Raw genomic sequence first — 6,350 nt, 5'->3', positions numbered from 1 at the left:
GTATTTATTGTATATATTTAATTATATATTATATAATATAAATATTACATAATTATTAGATTATATATTATTATATAAATATATAATAGTATTAATAATAGATATTAATAATTATTTGTATTAATAACATATAGATATTAAATGCTTTTACAATGTTAATAAGCATTTACCATGTGCCAGGCACTGTTCCAAAAGCTCTACATGTATTGTCATGGAATTCTCACAACAACCCTTTGATGTCAGTACTATTGTTAAGCAAAGCCATTTTACAGATGAGGAAACTAAGACAAGGAGAGGTAGAGTACCTAGCCCAAGGTCACACAACTAGGAAGTAGCAAAGCAGGGTTTTAAACCCTGGAAGTCTCACTCCAGAGCATTGCTCTCCAATAGACCACTGGCTATTTCAGCAGCACTAGACATGTTTTGTACCATCGATATAGTAACCACCAGTCCCACACAGCTACTGAGCTCTTGAAAAGTGTCTACAATGGCTGAGGAACATAATTTTTATTTTTATCTAATTTTTATTAATTTAAATAAAAACAGCCACATGTGACTAGAGGCTGTCGTATTGAGAAGCAGACTTTGGGACAATTTCTCTGAACCACACACTTCACCTCCTGACATATAGTGGCCTCGATTGAACAAGCTATAAGAAAAGCAAACTTTGTATAAGAAATGTGGAGGAATAAACTTGACTTCTATAAAGAAATACTTCTTGTGTTCCTGGGAATATGAGGCTCCCATTTCCCACTTGACTTAGAGATGCTAACTCTAGACAAATATTTCACCTTCTCCTAAACTTTATTCCAAAGAAGAACCAGCAGTGCAACTGTGAAGAGGAGGGAAATTGGGTCCTCCAACTCAGCATCCAGGGGGCAACAGGGAGTGGTGGGAACGGTGGCAAATTGAAAACCTCCTTCTGCTCCATCTAAAGGAACAGGTGCTGCTCTGCTTCTGCTGGGAGGTACACCTATGATGGCTGGAACTTCAAACTTTTAAAAAAAAAATTGGAAACCTGGAAAGTTTATGGACTACCAGAGTTTGAAATATTGAGGAATACAAATATTTTAAAGAAACAAACACATCATCTTTAGGCCTGAATCAAGGCCTAGGCCATCATTTCAAAACTTCTGATTTTAATTCCCTGGCGGTCCCGTGGTTAGGACTCCGCGCTCTCACTGCCAAGGGCCTGGGTTCAATCCCTGGTTGGGTAAGTAAAATTCCACAAGCTGCGTGGCATGGCTTTTGATATTAATCAATGGTTCTCCATCCTGGCTGTGCATTAAAGTCTCCTGCGAAAGCTTTTTTAAAAGAAAAATACCAGTCTGGGGTGGAGTGCTGATGTAGAACTGTTTTCAACACTTCCAGGCATTCAGATATGCTTGAGAGACCCTGATTTAAATGCCTTGACTCTTCATCCAATAAACATTTGTTGCATGTCCCTGTGCTGTATTTTGTGACAGGGACAAAATAGGTGCTTGATAGATGGGATAGAAATGTAGAAAATCAGACACCTCACTTTATCTCTCTCTCCCCACCTCCTGCCTCTCTCCGTTCCATCTCTCTCTCTCTCTCCCTTTCTTTTTCCATCTCTCTCTCTCTCTCTCTCCCTTTCTTTCTCCATCTCTCTCTTCTTTTTTTTTTTTTTTTTTTTTGCGCTACGCGGGCCTTTGTGGTGGCCTCCCCCGTTGCGGAGCACAGGCTCCAGACGCGCAGGCTCAGCGGCTATGGCTCACGGGCCCAGCCGCTCCGCAGCACGTGGGATCTTCCCGGAACCGGGGCACGAACTTGTCTCCTTTGCATCGGCAAGCGAACTCTCAACCACTGCGCCACCAGGGAAGCCCTCACTCTTCTTTTAAATTTTCCACTCCTCATGTCTGTCACCCCCCAGTGGAAAGTGGGAGGAGGAAGACAAAGAGGACAAGCTCTCGTTTACTCCCACCCTTTTCTCTCTGCATTTTCACTGACATTTGAGGCCTGAAACCTCCCGGAGGCCTGGAGTATATGAATGACTTCCTGGCATGCCTTGGGAAGACTTGAGTAGTTCTGACATTCTTTAATCCTCATCAAACAGGATTGGTCAAGAGGCTTACAACACTGAAGAAAGCCTCCAGATAACTTCCTGCTGTGAGACCACAAAAGCAGCCCTGGGGACAAAACAATAAAGCAGTATGGACTGGGGTGTGGGGAGGTTCCCCCTCCTTTGCATGCAGGGAGCAATCATTTTACTTTCAAAGACTGCAGAGGAGCAAAAAAAAAAACAAAAAAACAACCAAACAAAAAACATTGTGAGCTGGAACAAATAGAAACTTGAAGACAGAAATTTTCTGGCTTTGAGCCAAGGGCTGTGTTCCCCTCGGGCTGCTTAGAGCTGAGTCAGCTGGGGCTCCTTTGAAATGAAACTTGGTTTTAAAGATCCCAACTCTTCAAAGGCAGACATGACCACATTTACTTAGATAATTTCTCTCCCATTGGTTTTATCTGATATTTGAGCTCTGAAGTGGGAGCTTGAAGGCTGGGGGTATAAGCTGAGAAGCCCCTGGCCACCCCCAGCCAGACTTTCTGTTTTGTTATAAGCCATGTCCAGCTCGGAAAGGGCTCAGTACTGCCCTTCTCTGCTCAAAAATCTGCTACCCATCTGCGTATCCATCCAATAAATATGTACTGAGTGTCTCACATAGGCTAAATTCTATGCTAGAACCTAAGGATTATATCATTATTACTATCATAACAGCAAAAACAGCAGACACTTAAACGTATAGTCCCTATTCTGTGTCCCTACATGTTCTAAGAGTTGTTTATTTAATCCTTATTGAAACTCTTCTATGTTCCTCTCCTTATGGAGGAAGAAACAGAGGTTCAGAGAGGCCCCATGTCACACATCTGAGCTGGGATTCCAGTCTAGGCTGTGGGGCCTCAGATGGGTGCCACTGTCATGGAACATATAAGTCTAGTGAGGGAAGAATAATCATTAAACAAACAAGGTAATTTTAAGTATTTAGGTGCTCTGAGGATTCTAAAACAGAGGATTCCTTTTACTTTTGTAAAAGAAGCCAGTCACACCTTGAATGATGAGAAGGAGCTGGCCCTGGGGGGAGAGAGAGAACACTCAGGCAGAGCAAAATAGCAAGTGCAAAGGCCCTGGTGCCTTGCTCCAAGTTGCAAAATTACCTCCTGGCCCTGTGGTCCAAACCTCTCCAGAAACAGCAAAGGCCAGTGTAGCTGGAGGAAGGGGCTAAGAGGCGGGAGAGCAGAAAGTAGGAGCTGGGCTTCCCTGGTGGCGCAGTGGTCGAGAATCTGGCTGCCAATGCAGGGGACACGGGTTTGAGCCCTGGTCTGGGAAGATCCCACATGCCATGGAGCGACTGGGCCCGTGAGCCACAACTACTGAGTCTGTGTGTCTGGAGCCTGTGCTCCGCAACAAGAGAGGCTATGACAGGGAGAGGCCCGTGCACGGCGATGAGTGGCTCCCGCTTGCCGCAACTAGAGAAAGCCCTCGCACAGAAACGAAGACCCAACACAGCCAAAAATATAAATAAATAATTAATTTTTAAAAATTTGCTATCTTAATCATTTTTAAGTACACAGTTCAGTGGCATTAAGTACATTCACACTGTCGTGCACCCATCGCCACCGTCCATCCCCAAAACGTTTTTCATCTTCCTGAACTGAAACTCTGTCCCCATTAAACACTAATTCCCCATCCCCCTCCCCCAGCCCCTGGCAACCCACCAGCCTACTTTTTGTCTCTGTGAATTCGACTCCTCTAGGCACCTCCTATAAATGGAATTGTACAATATTTGTCCTTTTGTGTCTGGCTTATTTCACTTAGCATACTGTCCTCATGTTGAAGCAGGTGTCAGAAATCCCCTCCTTTTTCAGGACTAATATTCCATTCTGTATTTATACATTTTATATACATCCATTCATCTCATCTGTTAACAGACATTTGGGTTGCTTTCACATTTTGCCTATTACGAATAATGCTGCTATGAACATGGGTGTACAAATATCTGTTCATGACCCTGCTTTCAATTCTTTTGGGTATATATCCAGAAGCAGAATTGCAGGATCTTACGGTAATTCTAGTTTTAAATTTTTGAGGAACTGCCATACCATTTTCTGTATTTTACATCCCCACCAACAGTGCACAAAGATTCCAGTTTCTCTACATCCTCATGCATACTTGTTTGGGTTTTTTTTTTTTTTTTTGTATTTTATTTATGTATTCATTTTTATAGTAGGCATCTTAATGGGTATGAAGTGGGGGGCTAATTCTTTTCATATCATGTCATTTTGAATAAAGGTGCCCTGGATTCTACCGTTTGAGTCCTGTACTTGATCTTCCTTCCAACACAGACTGCTTTTTACTCGTAGCCAATTTAGTCCAACTGTTCCCCAGAGCTGCATCTTTAAGCCTGCTTGACCTTTAGAATCCCCGGAGGATGCTTCCATTGTGAAACTCACAGAGTACCAGGCATTGTTCTGCCAGCCTTTCAGAGCCTTAGCTCAGTGCTTTTCTAAGTGGTCTCCGGACCATCAACATCACTAGAGACGCTGTTAGAAATGTCAGTTCTCCAACCCCACCCCAGACCTGCTGAATTAGAAACGTTGGTGGTGGGGCTCAGCCCTCTGTACTGTAACCCCCTGCCCCGCAGGTGACGCACCCTACCATTTGAAATCTACTCTGTTACTTCATCAAATCCCCCAGACAAACTCATTTTAAGGGTGAGAAAACTGAGACTTGCATGGATGGTAAAAGAACTTGCCCAAGGTTCCTTCCCTGGAAATGTTTTTAACTGATAGATTTACTTTTTTATTTTTTGATTGAAGGGTAGTTGATGCACAACGTTGTGTTAGTTTTAGGTATGCAGCAAAGGGATGCAGTTATATGTACATATATAATATATGTATTCTTTTTCAGATTCTTTTCCCTTGTAGGTTATTACAAAATATTGAGTATAGTTCCCTGTGTTATAGAGTAGGTCCTTGTTGGTTATCTGTTTTATATGTAGTTGTGTGTTTATGTTAATCCCAAACTCCTAATTTATCCCTCTCTTCTCCCTGGAAATTTGAGTTCAGCAAGTGGGAACCAAAAATCTGGATTTCAACACCTCCTTTTCCTATTCTCCACCCCCTTGTACACAGGGGTGATTCTTATGTGGGCAAGACTGGGGCCCCATATCTCAGAGGAAGGCCTCTATGAGCTTTCTGGCTGGCACAGATTCATACAGGTATTGGTTTTCATTTTCTGTTTGTGTGTGTGTGTGTGTGTGTGTGTGTGTGTGTGTTACACAGGCCTCTCACTGTTGTGGCCTCTCCCGTTGCGGAGCACAGGCTCCGGACGCGCAGGCTCAGCGGCCATGGCTCACGGGCCCAGCCGCTCCGCGGCATGTGGGATCTTCCCGGACCAGGGAACAAACCCGTGTCCCCTGCATCGGCAGGTGGACTCCCAACCACTGCGCCACCAGGGAAGCCCTCATTTTCTGTTTTGTTTGCAGAGTTAAGACTGCCTCTGTTTATAAAGCAGACATGAACCCAGGCTGCAAAACAGTGATTCTTGAAGTGTGGTTCCCTGGATGAGCCTGACCAGCCATATCAGCATCACCTGATAACTTGTTAGAAATGCAAATTCCTGGGCCCCATTCCAGACTTGCTCCCAGAAGCTGTGTTTTAATAAGCCCTGTAGGTGGTACTGATGTGCCCTCCATCTGAGAACCACTGGAGTGAAAGTTCCTTCTTTCTCTCACCTCACATCCCTCTGAAACGTGGGTCATGGGGACCATGAGTGGGCAGACCCCAACCTCCCTCAGTTGTTCTTTGACTTAAACCTCATCACCTGGGGCTGGGATTCCCACCCTTTGTCTCAAGCCAAGCTAGTGCAAGACCCTCTCTGACAACAGGGCTCAACTGTAACCCCACCTTCTTGGAGAAGGTTCCCTCCCACCCCACACCCCTAGCTCAGCTACCTTTACTTTCCCAATGCCTCTGTTATGAGTTTAATTGTCTCCCCTTTGACATATGTCAATTTCATACATTGAAGTCCTAACCCTTAGGACCTCTCACAACCTGACCTTGTTTGGAAATATGGTTGGTGCTGATGTAATTAGTTAAGTCACAATGAAGTCATACTGGGGTAGGGTGGGTGTAACCAAGTAGGACCCTATGAAACCTTCCCAGCATAGACCCCCACCCATGTCCTCCACCTTCCTTTTTTTTTTTAAAACACTTCTTTTTTTTCAAATTTATTTTTATTTATTTATTTTTGGCTGTGTTGGGTCTCCCTTGCGGTGCGTGGGCTTCTCATTGCCGTAGCTTCTCTTGTTGCGGAGCACGGGCTCTAGGTG

Source organism: Neophocaena asiaeorientalis, unplaced genomic scaffold (genome assembly GCF_003031525.2).
Source record: "Neophocaena asiaeorientalis asiaeorientalis breed wild unplaced genomic scaffold, Neophocaena_asiaeorientalis_V1.1 scaffold87, whole genome shotgun sequence".
NCBI lineage: Eukaryota > Metazoa > Chordata > Mammalia > Artiodactyla > Phocoenidae > Neophocaena > Neophocaena asiaeorientalis.
The sequence above is the reverse complement of the archived record's forward strand: the minus strand, read 5'-3'. Positions refer to the sequence as shown.